This window comes from Aethalodelphis obliquidens, unplaced genomic scaffold (genome assembly GCF_003676395.1).
Source record: "Aethalodelphis obliquidens isolate GAN/ISIS:26980383/991018 unplaced genomic scaffold, ASM367639v1 scaffold21, whole genome shotgun sequence".
Lineage (NCBI taxonomy): Eukaryota > Metazoa > Chordata > Mammalia > Artiodactyla > Delphinidae > Aethalodelphis > Aethalodelphis obliquidens.
In genome coordinates, this window is record NW_020837965.1 from 16011009 (window position 1) to 16035945 (window position 24937).

The 24937-nt window shown below is 39.8% G+C and overlaps 1 long non-coding RNA gene across 1 annotated transcript in view; it reads left to right on the forward strand.

The window, feature by feature from the left end:
* LOC113627583 (uncharacterized) overlaps nucleotides 1-24937 on the forward strand; it is a 56209-nt gene that overhangs the window by 1145 nt on the left and 30127 nt on the right. The window contains exon 2 of the long non-coding RNA XR_003435616.1: nucleotides 6055-6127. This is a non-coding gene — a long non-coding RNA (uncharacterized LOC113627583). The remainder of the gene's footprint in view (nucleotides 1-6054; nucleotides 6128-24937) is intronic.

A 24937-nucleotide genomic window follows, 5' to 3' on the forward strand; every position in this document is an offset into this window, starting at 1 on the left:
CAGCTGGAAAAGAGGTAAAATGTTTAGAATGTTCTCTGTTTAGAACCCCGGTTCTGTGCACGCAAAATTTTTTTCACATTGACCCCAACTCTTCTGGAAAGACAAGGAGGTGATCTGTAAACTTATTTGATAAGCATAATCTTTCACACTGAGAAATACATTGGACAAATGCTTTCTGATGTTTGTGGTAAGACATTTCCCTTCCTGGGGAGAGAATTTGTCACTAGGGGATACTGACAGTCCCTGCGCCACAAACACGTCAGAAATTTCTGTTTTGGGGTCAGTTAGCTGCTGTGTTGATTCATTATCATTGATGCATCAGCAGTTCATTGGCTCAACCCCATCTCACCCCATTCAGAAGGAGCTGGCTCAGCATCATTGTTCCTCCATGAGGCAGGGTGTCAGGTAAACTGGATGGTGCCCAGGTTGCCGGGGTGGAAGGCTTCAAAGGGCTGGATGACCTGGACGAGGCACTTCCTAGAAATCCTGTTACTCCATAAAATCAGAATAAGAACATTTTCCCTGTATGACGTTACAGAGTAATTTTGAGGTTCAGGTGATGCATGTAAAAGGGTCTATAAAGGTATCTTCCTCACTGTCGTCTCATCTTTTGCCCCCTTCTACCACTACTTTAATAAGAGTTGTTTCCCCTAAGTCTCCATCGGGTTGGGGCATAAGCTTCAGGAAGCAAACACACAGACCATCTACTAAACACTAAGCAGTAGCCCTCTATCCCCTGCCTGTCCCTCCAGACCTTGGCTTTCACTCCATGCGTCTGAGACTTAAATTTTTTTCTTGTTCATTTCTGCATGAAAAATAATTTATTTGCATTGCTTCTTAGACAGAAGCAGTATTTTAATTATGTTCTTCATTCTGCTAAAGGAATTTTCTCCCCTTCCCAGAAAATGCTGGCTCATCAATGTAAGCTAATGGCATCTCTGTAATTTGATAGGAGCTTAAATAATTTGTACAGCTTTGAGGAGGGGGGCAGACTGGGTATTTGTTAATGTAATTACTTTTTGTTATGATGAGCATATGTTAATTTCATAATTTTTTGTGTTAAAATATACATAACATAAAATTTACCATCTTAACCATTTTTAAGTGTACAGTTGAGTACAATTTAATTAATTTTATTAAATCATTCACTTTGTTGTGCAGTCCTCACCGCCATCCATCCCCGTAGCTCTCTTCATCTTGTAAATCTGACTCTATACCTATAATTTTCCTTCTCCCTCCCTCTAGCCCCTGGAAAACCTAATTCTATTTTCTGTCTTTATTATTTTGACTAAGTGGAATCACACAGTATTTGTCTTTTTGTGATTGGCTTATTTCACTTAGCATAATGTCCTCAAGATTGAACCATGTTGTAGCATATTGCAAAATGTCCTTCCTTTTTAAAGCTGAATACTATTCCATTGTATGTATATATTGAATTTTGCTTATCCATTCATCAGTGGATGGACACTTGGGTTGCTTCCATGTTTTAGCTATTGTGAATAATGCTCCTGTGAACATGAGTGTACAAGTATCACTTCAAGACCCTGCTTTCAGTTCTTTTGGGTATATACCCCAAGGTGGGATTGCTGGATCGTATGGTAAATCTATATTTAATTTTTTTAGGAACCTCCTTACTGTTTTCCATAGCAGCTGTACCAGTTTACAGTCCCACTAACCATCCACAGGAGTCCTTTTCTTCACATCTTTGCCAGCATTTATCATCTCTTGTCTTTCTGAATCTAGCCATTCTAACAGGTGTGAAGTGATCTCTCGGGTTTTTGATTTGCATTTCCTTAATGAGTATAATGATGCTGACCATCTTTTCACATACCTGTTGGCCATTCATCTATCTTCTTTGGAAAAGTGTCTGTTCAGGTCCTTTGCCCATTTTTAAAATTGGATTATTTGGGTTTTTTTCTGTTGAGTTGTATGAGTTTTTTTTTTAATATATTTTGGATTTTAACCCCATTATCAGATATATGATTTGCAAATATTTTCTTCCATGCCATAGGTTGCCTTTCATTTTGTTGATGATTTTCTTTGCTGTGCAGAACCTTTTTAGTCTGAGTTTATTTTTGCTTTTGTCACCTTTGCTTTTGGTGTCACATCTAGAAAGTCATTGCCAAGATTGATGTTAAGAAGCTTACTGCCTATGTTTTCTTCTAAGAATTTTATTGTTTTCAGGTGTTACATTCAACCCAATCTATTTTGAGTTAGTTTTTGTGTATGTTATAAGATAGGGGTCTAGTTTCATTATTTTGCAGGTAGCTGTCCAGTTTTCCCAACACCCTTTATTGAAGAGAACGTCCTTTCCCCATTGCATATTTTTGGCTCCTGTGTCATAAAATAATTGACCATATATGGGTGGGTTTATTTCTGGGCTCTATTATGTTCCATTGACATATGTGATGTTTTTATTCAATACCATTCTATTTTGATTGCTACAGCATTGTAATATAGTTTGAAATCAGGAAGTATAATGCCTCCAGCTTTGTTCTTCTTTCTCAACATTTCTTTGGCTATTCATGGTCTTCATAGTTTCATATAAATGTTAGGATTATTTTTTCCTATTTCTGTGGAAAGTGCCATTGGAATTTTGATAGGGATTGCATTGAATCTGTATATTGTTTTGGGTAGCTTGGACTTTTTTTTTTAATTAGTTTATTTATTTTTGACTGTGTTGGGTCTCGTTTCTGTGCGAGGGCTTTCTCTAGTTGCGGCGAGTGGGGGCCATTCTTCATCGCGGCGCGCAGGCCTCTCACTCTCTCGGCCTCTCTTGTTGCGGAGCACAGGCTCCAGATGCGCAGGCTCAGTAGTTGTGGCTCATGGGCCCAGTTGCTCCGCAGCATGTGGGATCTTCCCAGACCAGGGCTTGAACCCGTGTCCCCTGCATTAGCAGGCAGATTCTCAACCACTGCGCCACCAGGGAAGCCCCAGCTTGGACATTTTAACAATATTAATTCTTCCAATCCATGAACATGGAATATTGTTCCATTTTATTTGTGTCTTTGATTTCTTTCATCAATGTCTTAATAGTTTTCAGTGTATATGTCTTTCACCTACGTGGTTAAATTTAGTCCTAAGTATGTTATTTTTTTTTGATGCAATATATATTTTTTGGTTGCATTGGGTCTTCGTTGCTGCGTGCAGGCTTTCTCTAGTTGCGGTGAGCAGGGCTACTCTTCATTGCAGTGCATGGGCTTCTCATTACAGTGGCGTCTCTTGTTGCAGAGCACAGACTCTAGGCACATGGGCTTCAGTAATTGTGGTGCACGGGTTCAGTAGTTATGGCTTGCGGGCTTTAGATTGCAGGCTCAGTAGTTATGGCTCACGGACTTAGTTGCTCCGCAGCATGTGAGATCTTCCTGGACCAGGGCTCAAACCTGTGTCCCCTGCATTGGCAGGCGGATTCTTAACCACTGCACTACCAGGGAAGTCCCTTTTTTGATGCAATTTTAAATGGGATTATTTCCTTAATTTGTCTTTCTGATAGTTATTAGTTTGTAGAAATGCAACAGATTTTGTATATTGATATTGTATCCTGCAACTTTATGAATTCGTTTATTAGTTTAGTAGTGTTTTTGGTGGGGTCTCTGGGATTTTCTATATATAATACGTCATCTGCCAACAGTAACAGTTTTACTTCTTCCTTTCTGATTTGGATACCTTTTATTTTTTTTCTTGCCTAATTGTTCTGGCTAGGACTTCTAATACCATGTTGAAAAGAAAGTGGTGAGAGTAGGCATCTTTATCTTGTTTCTTATCTTAGAGAAAAAGCTTTCAACTTTTCACAATTGAGTATGATGTTAGCTCTGGCCTTGTCATAGATGGCCTTTATTATGTTGAGGTATAGTTCCTCTCTACCCACTTGGTTGAGAGTTTTTACCGTAAACAGATGTTGAATTTTGTCAAATGCTTTTTCTGCATGTATGATTTTTATCCTTCATTTTGTTAATGGTGTATCACATTGATTGATTTGAAGACTTTGAACCATGATTGCATCCCTGGGATGATCCCATTTGATGATGGATATGATCATTTTTAATGTATAGTTGAATTTGGCTTGCTCATATTTTATTGAGGATTTTTGCATCTGTGTTCATCAGTGATATTGGTCTATAATTTTCTTGTGGCATCCTTATCTGGTTTTGCATTATCAGGGTAATGCTGGTCTCATAAAATGAGTTTGGAAGTGTTTCTTCCTCTTATTTCTGGAAGAGTTTGAGTAGGAATGATATTTATTCCTTGAATGTTTTGGTAGAATTCACCAGTAAGTTGTCTTGCCCTAGACTTTTGTTTGTTGGGAAGTGTTTGATTACTGATTCAGTCTCCTTATTAATGGTTGGTCTATTAAGATTTTATATTTCTCCATAATTCAGTTTTGGAAGGTTGTATGTTTCTAGGAATTTACTCATTTTTTCTAGGTTGTCCAGTTTGTTCTATAGTTGTTCATAGTAGTCTCTTACCATCCTTTGGATCAGTTGTAATGTCTCCTTTTTTTTTTTTTTTTTTTTTTTTGCAGTACATGGCCCTCTCACTGCTGTGGCCTCTCCCGTTGCGGAGCACAGGCTCCGGATGCACAGGCCCAGCGGCCACAGCTCACGGGCCCAGCCGCTCCGCGGCATGTGGGATCTTCCCAGACCGGGGCACGAACCTGTGTCCCCTGCATCGGCAGGTGGACTCGCAAGCACTGCGCCACCAGGGAAGCCCATAATGTCTCCTTTTTAATTTCTGATCTTATTTTTTGATTCCTCTCTTTATTTTGGTCAGTCTGGTTGAATGTTGGCCAATTTTGTTTATCTTTTCAAAGAACCAACTTCTAGCTCTTAGTTTTATTGATCTTTTCTATTGTCTTTTTAGTCTGTATTCCATTTATTTCCACTCTGATCTTTGTTATTTCCTTCCTTCTACTAACTTTGGGCTTTGTTTTTCTTTTTCCAGTTTTTTGAGGTATAAAGTTATTTGTTTGAGATTGTTGTTGTTTCTTGAGGCAAACATTTATCACTATGTATTTCCCTCTTAGACTTGCTTTTACTGCATCCCATAAATTTTGGTATTTTGTATTTCAGTTTTCATTTGTCTCAGGTATTTTTATTTTTATTTTTTTACAAAGTTAATTATATTTTAATGTGCTAACAATGAACAATTCAGAAATGAAATTAAAAAGCAATTTCATTCACAATAGCATCAAAAAGAACAAAATACTTGGGAATCAATTTAACAAAAAAGTGCAAGAACTATGCACCAAAATTCCTAAAACATTGCTGAGATACTTACCTGAACGTCTGATTAAATGGAGAGGTGTACCATGCACATCAATTAGAAGGCTCAATTATTGTTAAAGAGGCAGTCCTCCCTAAATTGATCTAGAGATTTCACATAATCTCCACGAAAATCTTTTTTGGTGTAATAGAATTTGACAACCTGACCCTAAAAGTTACATGGAAATGCAAAGAACATAGAAGAGCCAAACAGTTTTGAAAAAGAACTAAGTTGGGATACACTACCTGGTTTCAAAGCTTTCTATAAAGGTAATCAGGACAATCTTGTTTTTTGTTTTTGTTTTTTTTTTTTTTGGCCGCAACGCACAGCTTGTGGGATCTTAGTTCTCCAATCAGGAATCGAACTTGGACCCTTGGCAATGAAAGCATGGAGTCCTAACCACTGGACTGCCAGGGAATTCCCTGGGACAACCTTGTATTGGCATAAACGTAAGCATATGGGTCAATAAAACAGAATGGCATGTCCAGAAATAAGCCCTTATGGTCACAATCAATTGCTTTCCAACAAAGATGCCAAGGCAAAAAAAAAAAAAAAAGTATACCTTTCCTCCCACTATATGCAAAAATTCACTCTTAGATCTAAATGTAGGAGCTAAATAATTATTATCTACACTAATTCCAAAAATCTACCCCCCAAAAAACCCCCAACTAACTAGCTCTTTGCTTTACTTCACTAGGGCAAATGACTAAGGTTAGAGATGGGCCAAATATTTTGAATGCCATTGTCTGTTAGTTTTGACATCTTTACCAATATTTTCCTCTCTGTGACCAGATTTGTCAAGTTGAGTGCCTTGGAAGAAAACCCCACCACATTACCCTGATGGACGTCTGCGTTGGAAAGAAAGGTAATGGAATTTTTAAGTTGATCCCAAGGGTGCTGAAAAATCCTAGATGGGTTCTGAACTCAGATTCTGTTCTAAAGAATAATATTTTCCATCTAGAGAATTTGATTGACAGTTGCGCTAATAATTTCTCAAATTTAGCTGTGATCATTCACCTTAATTTAATTTGAAGATGTAACAAGGAAAGGAAGACCTCCCCAGGGGTGTTCGCCACTGAGTTCCTTCAGCCTTAAAAGGCTGAGAGGGTCTAAAAAATTCTAGGTCAGCAGCTGTGATTTGGGAGATTTCACAGATGGAAGAGCCCCAGTTTGTGTCTATCCTGACAGCCTAGGATGCTGCTGTTCAGGACCAAGCCTGCTTCTGTAAAATGCCTCTGAGGCAAGCAGTCCCTCATTAATGTCTCAGGTATTTTTAATTTCACTTTTGATTTCTTCATTAGCCCACTGGTTTATCAGCATGTTGTTAATCTTCATATATTTGTGAATTTTCCAGTTTTCTTCTTATAATTGATTTCGTTTCATACCATCGTGGTCACAAAAGATGCTTGATATGATTTCAGTATTCTTAAATTTACTAAGACTTGTTTTGTGGCGTAGCATATGATTTATCCTGAAAAATGTTGCATGTGCCCTCAAGGAGAACTTATGTTCCGCTGCTTTTGTATGGAATGTTTTGTATATATCTGTTAATGCCGTATGGTCTAAAGTGTCCTTTAAAGCTGATGTTACCTTACTGATTTTCTCTCTGGATGATCATCGATGTAATTGGGGTATTAAAATCCCCTATTATTATTGTATTGCTGGCTATTTTTCCCTTTAGATCTGTTAGTATTTGCTTTATAAATTTAAGTGCTCCTATGTTGGGTGCATAAATATTTACAAATGTTATATTCTCTTGTCAGATTGACTCCTTTATCATTATGTAATGCTATGCTTCTTTACAGTCTTTCTTTTAAAGTTTATTTTGTCTAATGTAAGTATAGTTACCCCAGCTTTCTTTTGGTTTCCTCATTTGCATGGAATATCTTTTTCCATCTCTTCACTTTCAGTTTATACGTGTCCTTACATCCAAAGTGAGTCTCTTATAGGAAGCATATACTGGGGTGTTCTTTTTTGTTTTTTTATCCAGCTGCTCTGTCTTTTGATTGGAGAATTTAGTCCATTTGCATCTAAAGTAATTATTGATAGATATATACTTATTGCCATTTTGTTAATTGTTTTCTGGATGTTTTGTAGTTCCTCTCTCTTCCTTTCTTCATCTCTTGCTCTATTTCTTTGTGCTTCAATGACTTTCTTTAGTAGTATGCTTAGATTCCTTTCTCACTGTCTTTTGTGTATCTACTACAGGTTTTTACTTTGTGGTTACCATGAGACTTAGATATAATAACTTATATTTGTTACAATCTATTATAAGTTGATGACTTAAGTTTGAACATGCTCTAAAGCTCTACATTTTTACTCCCTCCCAAAGTTTTTTGTTTTTGATGTCATATTTAACATCTTTTATCTTCTGTATCCCTTGACTAATTACTGTAGTTATAGTTATTTTTACTACTTTTATCTTTTAACCTTCATATTAGCTTTATAAGTGAATAGTCTGCTATCTTTACTATATATTTAACTTTACCAGTGAGATTTATACTTTCATATATTTTCTTGTTACTAATTAGCACCCTTCCTTTTCAGTGTAAAGCAGTCCCTTATTTCTTGTAAGCCTGGTTTAGTGGTGATGAACTCCTTTAGTTTTTTGCTTGTCTGCAAAACTCTATCTCTCCTTCAATCCGAATATTAACTTTGCCAGGAAGTTTTTTTCTTTTATCACCTTGAATATATTGTGCCACTCCCTTCTGGCCTGCAAAGGTTCTGCTGAAATATCTGATAGTCTTATGGGGGTTCCCTTATATAGAAGAAGTTGTTGTTCTCTTTCTCCTTTTAAGACTCTCTTCTTGTCTTTAACATTTGACATTTTAAGTATAATGTGTCTTTGTGTGCATCTCTTTATGTTTATCTTATTTGGAGCTGTCCGTGCTTCCTGGACCTGGACGTCTGTTTCCTTCCCCAAGCTAGGGAAGTCTTCTGCCATTCTATCTTCAAATAACTTTTCTGCACCTTTCTTTCTCTCTCTCTTCTCCTTTTGAGACCCCTATAATGAGAATGTTTGTGTGTTTGATGTTGTCCTATAATTTCCTTAAGCTGTCTTCACTTTTTTTTTTTTTTTTTTTGCCCATGCCATGTGGCTTGTGGGATCTTAGTTCCCCGACCAGGGACTGAACCCAGGCTATGGCAGTGACAGCACCGAGTCCTAAGCACTGGGTTGCCAGGGAATTCCCTGTCTTCACTTTTTAAATTCTTTTTTCTTTTTGCTGATATGATTGCATGAGTTCCACTGCCCTGTTTTCAAGTTCACAGATCTTGTCTTCTGTTTCATCTAGTCTACTGTTGAACCCCCCTAGTGTCAGTACAGTTAGTGTATTTTTTAGCTCTGTGACTTCCATTTGCTAATTTCTATATTTTCTCTGTGTTGAAGTTCTCACTATGTTCGTCTATTCTTCTCCCAAGTTTGCTGAGCATTTTTATGACCATTACTCTTTATCAGGTAAATTATTTATCTCTTTCATTAAGGTTTTTTTTTTGAGGTTTATTCCTGTTCTTTCATTTGGAACATATTCTGTTTCCTCACTTTGCTTGACTACGTGTTGGTTTCTGTGCATTAGATAAAACAGCCACCTCTCTTCGTCCTGAAGGAGTGGCCACATGTAGAAGATGAACTTTGGCATTCACACTTGCCCTATAGCTCTTGGCTGTCTTTCAAGCCTTTATGATTGTGCAAGCGAGCTTATTTTACTTTTGATGGCTCCCAGTAGTTGAGGATGTGCCAAGACCTGTTCATGTCTCAGACGGGAGGATCTCAGCACCTAGATTCAGGCTGATTGGAAGCCAGACCCTCAGGCAGCAGCTTTTAAGTATGCAATTATGAAGTATCCAACTGTGCAGAGTTCTGTAGACCTGCAAGCATAAGCCCTGTTGGCCACCAGAGTCCGTCAGTTTGGAGGTGTCCCCTTGGTGAAAGTTGTGAAAATTGGGGCTGTAAATGAGTGTAAAGCTCTTCTCTGGGAGATACAGGCAAGCTGGAACAAGGCAGAGGGAGAACGTAAAGACGGAGTCCCCTGCCCTACATTCCCTGAGAGCATCTCTGTAGGCACCTGGATGTGTGCCAGACTTGAAGCCTGCCCCTCAGGCAGAAGCTCCAGGACAAGCAAGTGGGCCTTTTTCACAGAAGGACTGGGGGTGTGTTTCAGTCTGCTGTCTGCACAGTGCCCTGGGGGTGCTGTCTGCCAAGAACTGTCTCTCTAATTGTTATTGTGCTGTGGGGCTCAGGGACACAAGCCCCCCCAGGCCACCAGAGCCGGGTGATCAAGAAGCATTCCCTGGGGGAAAACCACAAAATCCAGGGCACCAGACATGTGTAAGAGCTCTCCTGGTGCTCTGGGGTCGCAGAAAGGAAGAGGGTGAAGGTGGTACCCACCCTTTGAGGTCTCTGGAAGGCTTACAGTCAGCTCCCCTCGGGCTGCAGCTATGATGATAAACTACTAGGCTGCTTTCAGAGGAAGACTGAGCTCCTGCGGTCTGTTGCTTCTTGCTGTGCCCTGAAGGTCATAACTGTTTAAGAACTCTTTCTTTATTGGTGACAGTCCTTTGGGACCTGTAGGTATAAGCCCCGCTGACCACCAGAGCTAAATGGTCAAGGGGTGTCCCCTGGACAGCAGCCACGAAAACGCGGGAACCAGCCATAAAAGCGGGGGCACCTGACGCGTAAAAGCTGCCCTCCGGGAGCTGCCAGTGCTCTGGATTACAGCAGAGACCGAGTGTGAAGATGGTGCCCACTGAGGATGGGAATAAAGATGATGCCCGCCCCCCGGCCTTTCGCAAGGCAGAGGGAGAGCGTAGAATGGCACCCAACAGCCTCCATCCCCAGAGAGTATCCCAGAAGACTCCTGCCCCTGTGGCTGATGCTTTAAGGTTATCAAATGAATCTCTTTCGTATAAAGTTTGGGTACTTTTCAAATAGCTGCTTCTGCACTGGGCCCTGGGGTGAGTAAGTTCACACATGAGCCCTTTAAGAGTCATTTCTCAGTTTGCTGCAGCCCTTAGGGTCTCATGATCGTGAGCCCCGTTGGTTTTCAAAGCCAGATGTTTTGGGGGCTTGTCTCTCAGGTGCAGATCCTAAAAGTCGTGGTGTCCAGGGATTTCCCTGGTGGCACAGTGGTTAAGAATCTGCCTGCCAACGTAGGGGACACAGGTTTGAGCCCTAGTCTGGGAAGATCCCACATGACGTGGAGCAAGCAACTAAGCCCGTGCACCACAACTACTGAGCCTGTGCTCTAGAGTCCACGAGCCACAACTACTGAGCCCAAGTGCCACAACTGCTGAAGCCCATGCACCTAGATCCCGTGCTCCGCAACAAGAGAAGCCACTGCAATGAGAAGCCCGTGCACCACAACAAAGAGTAGCCCCCGCTCGCTGCAACTAGAGAAAGCCCGTGCGCAGCAACTAAGACCCAACACAGCCAAAAAAAAAAAAAAGTTGTGGTGTCCAGTGTAAGGTAGGAACCCTTTGCTCCTCAGGGAGAAGCTCCAGGTTTGTGAGTTCCCTCCCAACTGTGGGTCACTGCCCTAGGGGTGGGGTTTCCGGCAAGATTGTGTCTCAGCTTTTCCTACCTGCTTCCGTGTTTCCTTTTTCTCATTTGCCTAATGTGAAGAGTTGCTCAGCTAGTTTGTAGGTCTTTTTCAAAGAAAATTACCCCAAATTTAGTTGTAGATTTGGTGTGTCTGAAGGAGGAGGTAATTTCAGGATCTTCCTTTGTTGTCATCTTGAACCACCTTCAAGTTAACTCTTGTAAGGGATAGAGATCTAGTTGCATTTTTTTACATGTGAATATCCAATTTTTCCAACACCACTTGTTGAAGAGACTCCAGTGAGTATTCTTGGCTACCTTGTTAAATATTGGTTGACTGTGCATGGGTTTATTTCTGGAGCCTCTATTCTGTGCCATTGGTCTGTTTCCATTGTGTCTTTTTTTATGCTAATACCATACTGTTATGATTACTATAGCTTTAAAATATAGCTGGAAATCAGGATGGGTGATGCCTCCCACTTTGTTATTTTTTTCCAGAATTGCTTTGACTATTCAGGCTCTTTTGTGGTTCCATATAAATATTAGGATTGTTTTTTCCACTTCTATAAAAAAAAATGCCATTAGAATCTTGATAGAGATTGCATTGATTCTATAGATGGCTTTTGTGGTATAGACATTTTAACAATATTCTTCCAATCCATGAACACAAGATACCTTTCCATTCATTTGTGTCTTCTTCAATTTCTTTCATCAGTGTCTTATAGTTTTCAGTGATTAGGTATTTTACCTCCTTGGTTAAATGTATTCCTAGGTGTTTTGCTGTTTTGGTGCTATTGTAAATGAGATCATTTTATTTCTTTTGCAGATAATTCATTGTTGGTGTATAGAAATGGTACTGATTTGTGTATGTTGATTTTGTATTCTACGACTTTACTGAATTCATTTATTCTAGCACTTTTGGTCGGGGGAGTCTTCAGGATTTTCTATATATAAAATCATGTCATCTGCATATATGAACAATTTTTTCTTCCTTTCTAATTCTGATGCCTTTTATTTCTTTTTCTTGCCTGATTGCTCTAGCTAGGACTTCCAGTACTATGTTGAATAGGAGTGGTGAGAGTGAGCACCCTTGTCTTGTTCCTGATTTTAGAGGAAGCGTTTCACCATTGATGTGATGTTAGTTGTGGGCTTATTATATATGACCTTTATTATGTTTAGGTACATTCTTTCTATACCTAATTTTTTAAGAGTTTTTTTAAACCATAAATGGAAGTTCAGTTTTGTCAGATGCTTTTTCTGCATCTATTGAAATGATCATATGTTTTTTTTCATTCATTCTATTAATGTGATATATTGCATTGATTTTGTATATGTTGAACCATCCTTGCATCCCAGGGATAAATCCCACTTTGTCATGGTGAATGATATTTTTGATGTGCTTCTGAATTTGGTTTGCTAGTATTTTGTTGAGAGTTTTTGCATCCATATTCTTCAGGGATATTGTCCTGTAGTTTTCTTTTCTGGTAGTGTTCTTTGTGGCTTTGGTATAAGGCCTCATAAAATGAGTTTTAGAGTATTCTCTCCCCTTATATTTTTTGGAAGAGTTTGAGAAGGATTAGTGTTAATTCTTCTTTTTTTTAATATTTATTTATTTGGCTGTGCCAGGTCTTAGTTGCAGCATGCAGGATCTTCGTTGTGGCGTGTGGGATCTTTAGTTGCAGCATGTGGGACCTAGGGGTGGAATCTGGGCCCCCTGCATTGGGAGCGCAGAGTCTTAGCCACTGGACCACCAGAGAAGCCCCTAATTCTTCTTTAAATGTTTGTTAAAGTTCACCTGTGAAGCCATCTGGCCCTGGGCTTTTCTTAGTTGTGAGATTTTGATTACTGATTCAATATCCTACTAGTGTTTGGTCTATTCAGATTTTCTGTTTTTTCCTAATTCAGTCCTGGTTGGTTGCATGTTTCTAAGATTTTTTTCCATTTTTTTAGGTTGTCTAGTTTGTTTGCATATAGTTGTTCATAGTAGCCTCTTATGATCCTTTTTGTTTCTGTGGTATTAGCTGTAATGTCTCCTTTCTCATTTATAATTTTGTTGATTTGGTTCTCGTCTCTTTTTTCCATGGTTAGTCTAGCTAAAGGTTTGTCAATTTTGTTTATCTTTTCAAAGAACCGACTCTTATTTTTGTTATATAGTAGGTTTTGAAATCAGGAAGTGTGAGTTCTTCAGATTTATTCTTTTTCAAGCTTGCTTTGAATATTTGGGGTCCCTTGAGCTTCCATATGAATTTTAGGGTGGTTTTTATATTTCTGCAAAAAAACATCATTAGGATTTTGGTAGGGATTGCACTGCATCTGTAGATTGCTTTCGATAATACAGTTGACCCTTGAACAACAGGGGGGTTAGGGATGCCACCCCCCCAACATAGTCGAAAATTCACATATAACTTTATAGTCAACCCTCTGTAATCAAGGCTCCACATTTACAGTTTCAACCAACTTCATATCATGTAGTACTGTAATACATATTTATTGAAAAAAAAATCTGCATGTAAGTTGACCCATGCAATTCAAACCCATGTTGCTCAAGGGTCAATTCTATTGACATTTTCCAAGTCTTGCCAATGCATGAACATGGGATGTGTTTCCATTCATTTATGTCTCCTTTAACTTTTTTCAGCAATGTTTTGTAATTTCCATTATACAAGTCTTTCACTTCCTTGGTTAATTCCTAAGTATTTATTCTTTTTGAAGCTACTGAAAATGGAATTGTCTTCCTGATTTCCTTTTCTGATTATTCATTGTGAGTGCATAGAAACACAACAGATTCTTGAGTTTTAATTTTATATTCTGTTATTTTGTTGAATTCATTTATTCTTTTTTTTTGCAGAATCTTTATGGTTTTCTACATTTAAGATCATATCGTCTGCAAACATAAATAATTGTATTTTATCCTTCTCAATTTGAATGTATTTTATTTCTTTTTCTTGCTTAATTGCTCTTGTTAGAACTTCCAGTACTATGTTGACTAGAAGTGGTGAAAGCAGACATCCTTGCCTTGTTATTGATCTTAGAGGAAAAGCTTAAAAATATTTTTAAAATGTCAAACCTACATAAGAAAACTTGACCTTAAAAAATAAGTTGAATGGATATTGATGCCTGCAGGGTTTGTCACAACTGTCCAGTAAGTGGTCAGTTCTCAGTTGAATTCATTTAACTTTGATATTTCATTTTTCATTTTAAAGGTTTGATTTAAATACAACTTTTTCAGAATAATTTCTGCATAAACCAGTGTAAAATAAATGAAATATAAGCATATAGAATAAAAAGTCATCTTCTATAATAGTTCTATATTCTGTCACAGATCTGACATTTTGGAAATTCTTGAAGTATTGAAATAAGTGGAATTATAGAGGAAAGCAGCTAAGATGGTGGAGTAGAGAGACCCTGAGCTCACCTCCTGTCATGAGCACACAAAAATCTGCAGAACAACCATTGATTTAAAAGAACCAAAACCTACCAGGAAAGATCTACAACAAAAGATATAAAGAAGGAACCACAACAAGATGGATAGGAGGAGCAGACTCACAATATAATCAAATCCCATACTCCCCAGGTATGCAAATGACAAACTGGAGAATAATTATATTTCAAAGGTTCTCCCACAGGAGTGAGAGTTCTGAGCTCCACATCAGGCTTCCCATTCCAGGTGTCCAGCCCTGGGAAGACAAGTCTTCAGAGCATTTGACTTTAAAGGCCAGCCGGGCTTAACTGCGGGAGTCCTACACGACTGAGGGAAATAGAGACTTCAGTCTTGAAGTGCACACACAGAATTTCACACGTGCTGGGACCCAGGCCAGAAGCAGATTTCATATTAGCCTCGGCCAGGCATACTTACTGGTCCCAGAGGGTCTCCTGGAGAAGAGAGGGGCAGCTGTGACTCATGCTGGGAACATAGACACTTGTGAATATTGGGGAAAATTTAGCTGTGTGAACACTCCTGGTAGCTGACATATTGGATTTTTAGGTTGCCTAAAGACTAAAGAGCCCATAGCCACCTTTAGACATGGCCTAGCGCACCAGAGGGCCAACACCGAACTCCACCCACCAGTGAACAGGCACAGGCCCCTCCTGCCAGGAGGCCTGCAGAAGCCTCTAGACCAGCCTCATCCACCAGGGGGCAGACACCAGAAGCAAGAAAACTGTGACCCCACAAAGCAGGCCCGACCTTACCCTGAGCCCATCTGGGCCTTGGCCCTGCTGACTAGCAGGCCAGTGCAACCTTCAGGACACCCCAGACCCCACACCCAGTTGTGTCAGGAACCAGCCCCACTCCACCAGTGATTTAAAATGAGCTCTGGAATCCCTGGGCCCTGCAGCCAGATTCCAGGAACCAGCTCTGCCTGCCAGTAGTCTGGCACTAACCCCAGGATCTGACTTCACGTGCCAGGGAGTGGGCAGCAGCCCCAGAGTCTTCAGGACCAGGACCTTGACTCCACCCACCAGTGAGCCAACACTAGCCCTGGGGCCCCCTAGGGTTCTGCAGCCAGCCACCTTGAGACCAGGCCCCACTAAACAGCATCCAGTTGCATCTATACAAGGCAGGGCCTGGCACCCTATTCAGACTAGGGGCCAACCAAGCCTACCAGACCACCCTCATAGTTAGCCTGCCACAACAGAAGGACCCATGCAGCTCTCTTAGGGGGAACCCCTAGAGCATGTAGCTTGGGTGATGCAAGGGGAGTGCTCTGCTGGGATGCATAGGACGCCTCCTACAGAGGGCCAAGAAGAAGAGCTAAGTGAAGTGGAGATAGGCAGTCTACCCAAGAAAGAGTTCAGAGTAATGGTCGTAAAGATGATCAAAGAATTCGGGAGGAGAATGGAGATACAGAGTGAGAAGTTAGAAGTTTTTAACAAAGAGTTAGAAAATATAAAGAATGAAACAGAGATGAAGAATGCAATAACTGAAATGAAAAATACACTAGAAGGAATCAATAATAGACTAAATGAGGCAGAAGAATGGATCAGTGAGCTGGAAGACAGAGTGGTGGAAATCATTGCTGCTAAACAGAAAAAAGAATGAAAAGAAATGAGGAGTGTTTAAGAGACCTCTGGGACAACATCAAATACACTGATACTCGCATTAAAGGGGTCCCAGAAGGAGGAGAGAGAGAGAAAGGGCCCAAGAAAATATTTGAAGAGATAATAGCTGAAAACCTTCCTAACCTGGGAAAGGAAATAGTTACCCAAGTACCCAAGTCCAGTGAAGCACAGAGAGTCTTATACAGGATTAACCCAAAGAGGAACATGCCAAGACACTGTAATTAAAATGACAAAACTTAAAGAGAGAATATTAAAAACAGCAAAGGAAAAGCAACAAATAATATACAAGGGAACTCTTATAAGGCTATCAGCTGATTTTTCAGCAGAAACTCTGCAGACCAGAAGGGAATGGCATGATATATTTAAAGTGATGAAAGGGAAAAACCCTACAACCAAGAATACTCTACCCAGCAAGGCCCTCATTCAGATTTGATGGAGAAATCAAAAGCTTTACAGACAAGCAAAAGCAAAATGAATTCAGCACCACCAAATCATCTTTACGTCAACTGTTAAAGGAACTTCTCTAGGTGAAAAAGAAAAGGCCACAACAAGAAACAAGAAACAAAAAAATTATGGAATGAAAAAGCTCACCAGTAAAGGCAGACATATAGTAAAGGTAGGAAGTCATCCACACAAAAAGTCAGTAGGGAGGTTAAAGACAAAAGTAGTAAAATCATCTGTATCCATAATAAGCAGTTAAGGGATACACAAAACAATTAGATGTGAAATATGATGTGAAAAACAGTAATCATGAGGGGAGGAGAGTACAAATGCAGGGTATTTAAAATGCATTTGAAATAAAGAGATCAGCAACTTAAAACAATCATGCATATAATATACATAGACTGCTATTCAAAAACCTCATGGTAACCACAAGCCAAAAATCTATAATAGACATACACGAAAAAAGATAAAGGAATCCAAATATACCACTGAAGATGGTCATCAAATCACAAGAGAAGAGAACAAAACTAGAAAGGGAAAAAAAGACCTACAAAAACAAATCCAGGGGCTTCCCTGGTGGTCCAGTGGCTAAGATTCCATACTCGCAATGCAGGGGGCCTGTGTTCGATCCCTGGTCAGGGAACTAGATCCCACGTGCCACAACTAAGAGTTTGCACGCCGCATCTAAAAGACCCCACGTGCCACAGCTAAAAAAATCCCTCATGCCACAATGAAGATCCTGCATGTGGCAACGAAGATCCTGCATGCCACAACTAAGACCTGGCACAGCCAAATAAATAAATAAATAATTTTTAAAAATCCAAAACAATTAACAAAATGGCATACATATTGATAATTACCTTAAATGTAAATGGACTAAATACTTCAACTGAAAGACACAGAATGGATGAATGGATACAAACAAGATCAGTATATATGCCTCCTACAAGAGACTCACTTCAGATCTAGAGACACGTATGTACTGAAAGTGAGGGGATGGAAACGGGTATCTACGCAAATGGAAATCCAAAGAAAGCCAGAGTAGCAATACTTATGTCAGACAAAACAGACTTTAAAATAAAGATTGTGGGCTTCTCTGGTGGTGCAGTGGTTAAGAATCTGCCTGCCAATGCAGGGGACACGGGTTCAAGCCCTGGTCCAGGAAGATCCCACATGCCGCAGAGCAACTAAGCCCGTGCGCCACAACTACTGAGCCTGCGCTCTAGAGCCCGCGAGCCACAACTACTGAGACCATGTGCCACAACTACTGAAGCCCATGCACCTAGAGCACATGTTCTGCATCAAGAGAAGCCACCACAATGAGAAGCCTGCCCACCACAATGAAGAGCAGCCCCTGCTTGCCTCAACTAGAGAAAAGCCAGTGTGCAGCAACAAAGACCCAGTGCAGCCATAAATAAATAAATAAATAAATTTTTTTTAAAAAGTAAAATAAAGATTGTTACAAGAGGCAAAGGACACTACATAATGATCAAGGGATCAATACAAGAAGAAAATATAACAATTGTAAATATGTATACACCCAACATAGGAGCACCACAGTATATAAGGCAGATATTAACAGACATAAAAGGAGAAATCAACAGTAACACAATAGTAGGAAACTTTAACACCCCACTTACATCAATGGACAGATCATCCAGACAGAAAATCAATAAGGAAACACAGGCCTTAAATAACACATTAGACCACAAGGACTCAATTTATATTTATAGAGCATTCCATCCAAAAGCAAAATACATAATCTTTTCAAGTACACAAGGAACATTCTCCAGGATAGATCACATGCTGGGCCACAAAACAAGCCTCTGTAAGTTTAAGAAAATTGAAATCATATCAAACATCTTTTCCAACCACAATGCTATAACGCTAGAAGTCAACTATACGAAAAAAAACTGCAAAAAACACAAAACACGTGGAGGCTTAAAAAAATGCTACTGAACAATCAATGGATCACTGAAGAAATCAAAGCAGAAATCAGAAAATACCTAGAGACAAATTAAAATGAAAACACAATGATCCAAAACCTATGGGAGGCAGCAAAGGCAGGTGTAAGAGGGAGGTTTATAGCAATACAGGCTTACCTCAGGAAACAAGAAAATCTCATATAAACAACCTAACACAACTAGAGCAACTACAGAAAGAAGAACAAGCAAAACCCAAAGAATGTAGAAGGAAAGAAATCATAAAGATCAGAAGGAAAGAAATAAATGAAATAGAATGAAGAAAACAATAACAAAGATCAATGAAACTTAAAGCTGGTTCTTTGAAAAGTTAAACAAAACTGATAAACCTTTAGCCAGACTAATCAAGAAAAAAGGGAGAGGGCCCAAATCAATAAAATCAGAAATGAAAAAGGAGAAGCTACAACCAACACCACAGAAATACAAAGGATCATAAGAGACTACTGTAAGCAATGATATGTCAATAAAATGGGCAACCTAGAAGAAATGGACAAATTCTTAGAAAGATACAATCTCCCAAGACTGAACCAGGAAGGCATAGAAAATATGAACAGACGGATTACCAGTATTGAAATTGAATTGGTAATTTAAAAACTCCCAACAAGCAAAAGTCCAGGACCAGATGGCTTCACAAGTGAATTCTACAAAACATTTAGAGACGAGTTAACACCTATCCTTCTGAAACTATTCCAAAAGACTGCAGAGGAAGGAATGCTTCCAAACCCATTCTGTGAGGCCACCATCACCCTGATACCAAAGCCAGGCAAAGATATCACAAAAAAAGAAAATTACAGGCCGATATCACTGATGAACATAGATACAAAAATCCTCAACAAAATACTAACAAACTGAAACCAACAATACATTAAAAGGATCATACACCATTACCAAGTGGGATTTATTCCAGGGATGCAAGGATTTTTCAATATTCGCAAATCAATCAGTGTGATATACCACATTAACACACTGAAGAATAAAAACCATAAGATCATCTCAATAGATGCAGAAAAAGCTTTTGATATGATTCAACATCCATTTATGATAAGAACTCTCCAGAAAGTGAGCGTAGAGGGAACCTACCTCAACATAATAAAGGCCATATATGACAAATCCACAGCTAACATCATAGTCAACAGTGAAAACCTGAAAACATTCCCTTTAAGATCAGGAACAAGACAAGGGTACCCACTCTCCCCACTTTTATTTCACATGGTTTGGGAAGTCTTAGCCACAACAATCAGAGAAGAAAAACAAATAAAAGGAATCCAAATTGGAAAGGAAGAAGTAAAACTGTCACCGTTTGCAGATGACATGATACCATACATAGAAAATCCTAAAGATGCTACCAGAAAACTCCTGGAGCTCATCAATGAATTCGGTAAAGTTGCAGAATACAGAATTAATGTACAGAGATCTGTTGTATTTCTATACATTAATAAAGAACTATCAGGGACTTCCCTGGTGGCGCAGTGGATTAAGACTCCATGTCCCAATGCAGGGGGCCTGGGTTTGATCCCTGATCAGGGAACTAGATCCCACATGCATGCCTCAACTAAGAGTTCGTATGCCACAACTAAGGAGCTGGCGAGCCGCAACTATGGAGCCTGTGAGCCATAACTAAGGAGCCCACCTGCCACAACTAAGGAACCCATGTGCTGCAGTTAAGGAACCAGTGAGCTGCAACTATGGAACCCACGAGCTGCAACTAAGGAGCCCATGAGCCGGCAACTAAGGAGACTGCCTGCCACAACTGAGACTCAGTGCAACCAAATAAATAAATAAATATTTTTTTAAAAATGAACTATCAGAAAAAGAAAAAGGAAACAATCACACTTACCATAGCATCAAAAAGAATAAAATACCTAGAAATAAACCTACCTAAGGAGGAAAAAGACCTGTACTCTGAAAACTATAAGACACTGATGAAAGAAATTGAAGATGACACAGATGGAAAGATATACCATGTCCTTGGGTTGGAAGAATCAATATTGTTAAAATTACCATATTACCCAAGGCAATCTATAGATTCAGTGCAATTCTTGTCAAATTACCAATAGCATTTTTCACAGAACTAGAACAAAAAATATTTTAATTTATATGGAAACACAAAAGACCCCAAATAGCCAAAACAATTCTGAGAAAGAAGAACGGAGCTGGAGGTATCATGCTCCCTGGCTTCAGATTATACTATTGAATATAAATCTACAGTAATCAAAACAACATGGTACAGGCACAAAAACAGACACGTACATCAGTGGAACAGGATAGAAAGCCCAGAAATAAATGTACATACTCAACGGTCCACACTTATGGTCAATTAATCTATGACAAAGGAGGTAAGAATATACAATGGAGAAAAGACAGTCCCTTCAATAAGTGGTGCTGGGAAAACTGAACAGCTACATGTAAAGAATAAAATTAGAACATTCTCTAACATCATACACAAAAATAAACTCAAAATGGATTAAGACCTAAATATAAGAGTGGACACTATAAAACTCCTGGAGGAAAGCAAAAAACAAAAGCAAAAGTAAACAAATGGTACCTAATTAAACTTAAAGGCTTTTGCACAGCAAACGAAACCATGAATGAAATGAAAAGGTAACCTACAGAATGGGAAAAATATTTGCAAACGATGCAACTGATGAGTGGTTAACATCCAAAATATGTGAACAACTCATACAACTCAGTATCTTTTTTTTTTTTTTTTTTTTTTTTTTTTTTGTGGTACGCGGGCCTCTCACTGCTGTGGCCTCTCCCTTTGCGGAGCACAGGCTCCGGACACGAAGGCCCAGCGGCCATGGCTCACGGGCCTGGCCGCTCCGCGGCATGTGGGATCCTCCCGGTCCTGGGCATGAACCCGCGTCCCCTGCATCGGCAGGCGGACTCTCAATCACTGCGCCACCAGGGAAGCTCAACTCAATATCTTAAAGAAACAAACAAACCCAATCAAAAAATGGGCAGAAGGCCTAAATAGACACTTCTCCAAAGAAGACATACAGATGGCCAAAAAGCACATGAAAAGATGTCCAGCATCGATAATCATTAGAGAAATGCAAATCAAAACTACCATGAGGTATCACTTCACACTAGTCATGTGGGAAGTTATCATCAAGATGTCTACAAATAATAAATGCTGGAGAGGGGGTGGAGAAAAGGCAACCCTCCTACACTGTTGGTGGGAATGTAAATTGGTGCAGCCACTATGGAAAACAGTATGGGGGTTCCTTAAAAAACTAAAAATAGAGTTATAATCCAGCAATCCCACTCTTGGGCATATATCTGGAAAAGACAAAAACTCTTAATTCAAAAAGCTACGTGCACCTCAGTGTTCATAGCAGCACTATTTACAATAGCCAAGATATGGAAGCAACCTAAATGTCCATTGACAGATGAATGAATAAAGAATATGTGGTATATATAGATATAGATACAGACATACACACACACACACACACACACACACACACACACACACAGTGGAATATTAGTCAGCCATAAAAAAGAATGAAATAATGCCATTTGCAGCAACATGTATGGACCTAGAGATTGTCATACTAAGTGAAGTAAGAAACAGAAAGACAGGTATATCACTCATGTGGAATCTAAAATATGACACAAATTAACTTATTTACAAAGCAGAAATCGACTCACAGACATAGAAAACAAACTTATGGTTACCAAAGGGGGAAGTGGGGGCAGGGATTAATTAGGAGTTTGGAATTAACCAAAACACACTACTGTGTATGTAATAGATAAACAACAAGGACCTACTGTATAGCACAGAGAACTATATTCAGTATCTTGTAATAACCTATAATGGAAAAGAATCTGAAAAGTGTATATATATATTGGGTGAGCCAAAAAGTGCCTTCGGTTTTTTAAGTAAAAATAAAAGACATTTTTCGTCTTCACCAAGAACTTTACTGAACAACGTACTCACCCTTTTATTCCACTACCTTCTGCCATTTTTCAGGCAACTTCATAATTCCATCTTCCCAAAACTTTTTATCTTTTTGAGCAAAGAACTGTTCCAGGTGCCTTTTACAGTCTTCCAGGGAATCGAAATTTTTTCCATTAAGAGAATTTTGTAAAGACTGAAATAAATGAAAATCCGAAGGTGCAATGTCTGGTGAATACGGCGGATGAATCAGAATTTCGCAGCCAAGGTGTAACAGTTTTTGCCTGGTCATCAAAGAAACTTATACGGCGGATGAATCAGAACTTCGCAGCCAAGGTGTAACAGTTGTTGCCTGGTCATCAAAGAAACTTGCGGTCTTGCATTATCCTGATGGCAGATTATGCGTTTTCTGTTGACTAACTCTGGACGTTTTTTGTCGAGTGCCCCTTTCAGTTGGTCTCATTGGGAGCAATACTTGTTGGAATTAATCATTTGGTTTTCTGGAAGGAGCTCATAATAGAGGACTCCCTTCCAATCCCACCATATACACAACATCACCTTCTTTGGATGAAGACTGGCCTTCGGTGTGGTTGTTGGTGGTTCATTTTGCTCGCCCCACGATCTCTTCCGTTCCACATTATTGTACAGTATCCACTTCTCATCGCCCGTCACAATTTGTTTTAAAAACGGAACATTTTCATTACACTGCAGTGAAGAATCGTATGAGGAAATATGGTCAAGAAGGTTTTTTTCACTTATGTGGAACCCAGTCAAAGTGATTCCCATAACCAAGCTGATGCAAATGATTTTCAGTGCTTGATTTGGGTATATTGAGTATGTCCACTGTCTCCCACACGGTATCACGTTGCTTGTTCTCAATTATTGTTTCGATTTGATTGCTGTCAACTTCAACTGGTTTACCCAACCGTGGAGCATTGTCCAGCAAGAAATCTCCAGCACGATACTTTGCAAACCACTTTGACACGTTCGATCAGTCACCTTCTCCATACACTGCACAAATCTTTTTGTGTGTTTCAGTTGCGTTTTTACCTTCCTTGAAATAATAAAGCATAATATGCCAAAAATGTTGCTTTTTTTCTTCCATCTTCAATATTAAAATGGCTGCACAAAAATTCACCGATTTTGATAAGTCTTTTTTTAAATGCACCCTGATATGACAGCTGTCACATACAATCTAGCAAAATTGTTTCGAATGAATGGCTCTGAGTACTACTAGAGCCATCTTATGGAAAACACTGAATGAACCTTTTGGCCCACCCAATATATATATAAATAACTTATAATGGGGACTTCCCTGGTGGTTAAGAATCCGCCTGCCAATGCAGGGGACACGGGTTCGAGCCCTGGTCCGGGAAGATCCCACATGCCACGGAGCAACTAAGCCCGTGCACCACAACTACTGAGCCTGCACTCTAGAGCCCACGAGACACAACTACTGAGCCCGTGTGCCACAACTACTGAAGCCCACGTCCCTAGAGCCCGTGCTCCCAACAAGAGAAGCCACTGTGACGAGAAGCCCGTGCACTGCAACAAAGAGTAGCCCCCGCTCACCGCGACTAGAGAAAGCCCGCGTGCAGCAATGAAGACCCAACACAGCCAAAAATAAATAAATAAATAAATTTATATTAAAAAAAAAGACAAGAACCTTTTCTCAACAGGGAGTAAGAAATGAACACAGGTTAAGTTAAATCTTTAGTGTTTTTTAAAGCTGCATTGAGGCCAATAAAAATAAAAGTTGTTATTTGTTATGAAGCTGGATTATTAAATGAGGCAATATACCTTTATGTGTTGAGAAAACCTTACATGAAACCTGACTAGAAAATATGTGCATTTGGGGCCAACAAAGATTTGGGTTTGAGTCCTGGCTCTTCCACATCCTAGTGGTGTCAGTTTAAATGAGCTTCTTAACTTTTCTTAACTGTGGTTTGCCTGTCCGCACAATGGGCTCCTACTACCTTCCTCACACAGATGTTGTGAGGGTTGGGAGCATCACTGTGAAGTGCTTGGCATACCAAAGGGGACCAAGGAAAAGTGACTGTTCTAATTGGTAAAATTATTACAGCACTTGCTATCTTTCAAAGCGTTCTCACTTAGTCGTCATTTATCATCGCATCTCCGTGGAGGAGTTAGGTTAAGTGATCTGCCTAAACATGCCGGGCGTTGGCAGATTCACACCTGAGAGCCAGGCCTCCAAGAATGAGTCCCATGCTCTCTCATCCTGATTCCATGGAAGACATGTGCCAGACCGCAAAGCTGTGTGTCCGCTCAGAACTCTGTGCTCAATGAGAACACAGTGAAGACTAACACGTGGTTCTTGACCTTGGGAGCATTATGGTGCATAGCAGGGGGGAGCAGTGTGTGAATCAGGTACTTTAAAAGAACATCTTGGAAAGCCTGTATAAGGTATAGAAATAGGACAGAGGAGAATGTGGTTAACCCTTGGCTTGGTTGAGAATGTGATCTCTGACCAGAGTTTTCAAGGGTAAACAAGAGTTCGTCTTGCAGAGAGGTGGGCACTCCTTGTGCAGGGCATGTGGAGGGAACTGCAGGTAACCCCACATGGCACAGACATAAAGGGAGGTGATGCTGGCGGGGCTGGCAGGGGCCAGCTTGTGAGCGGCCTGAGGGGGCCCAGTTAAGGAGTTTAGACATTATCTTAAGGAAGAGAAGGAGTCATCAGAAGGGCTGAAGCAGGGTGGGACTTGGTTGGGCTGGCATTTTAGGAAGATC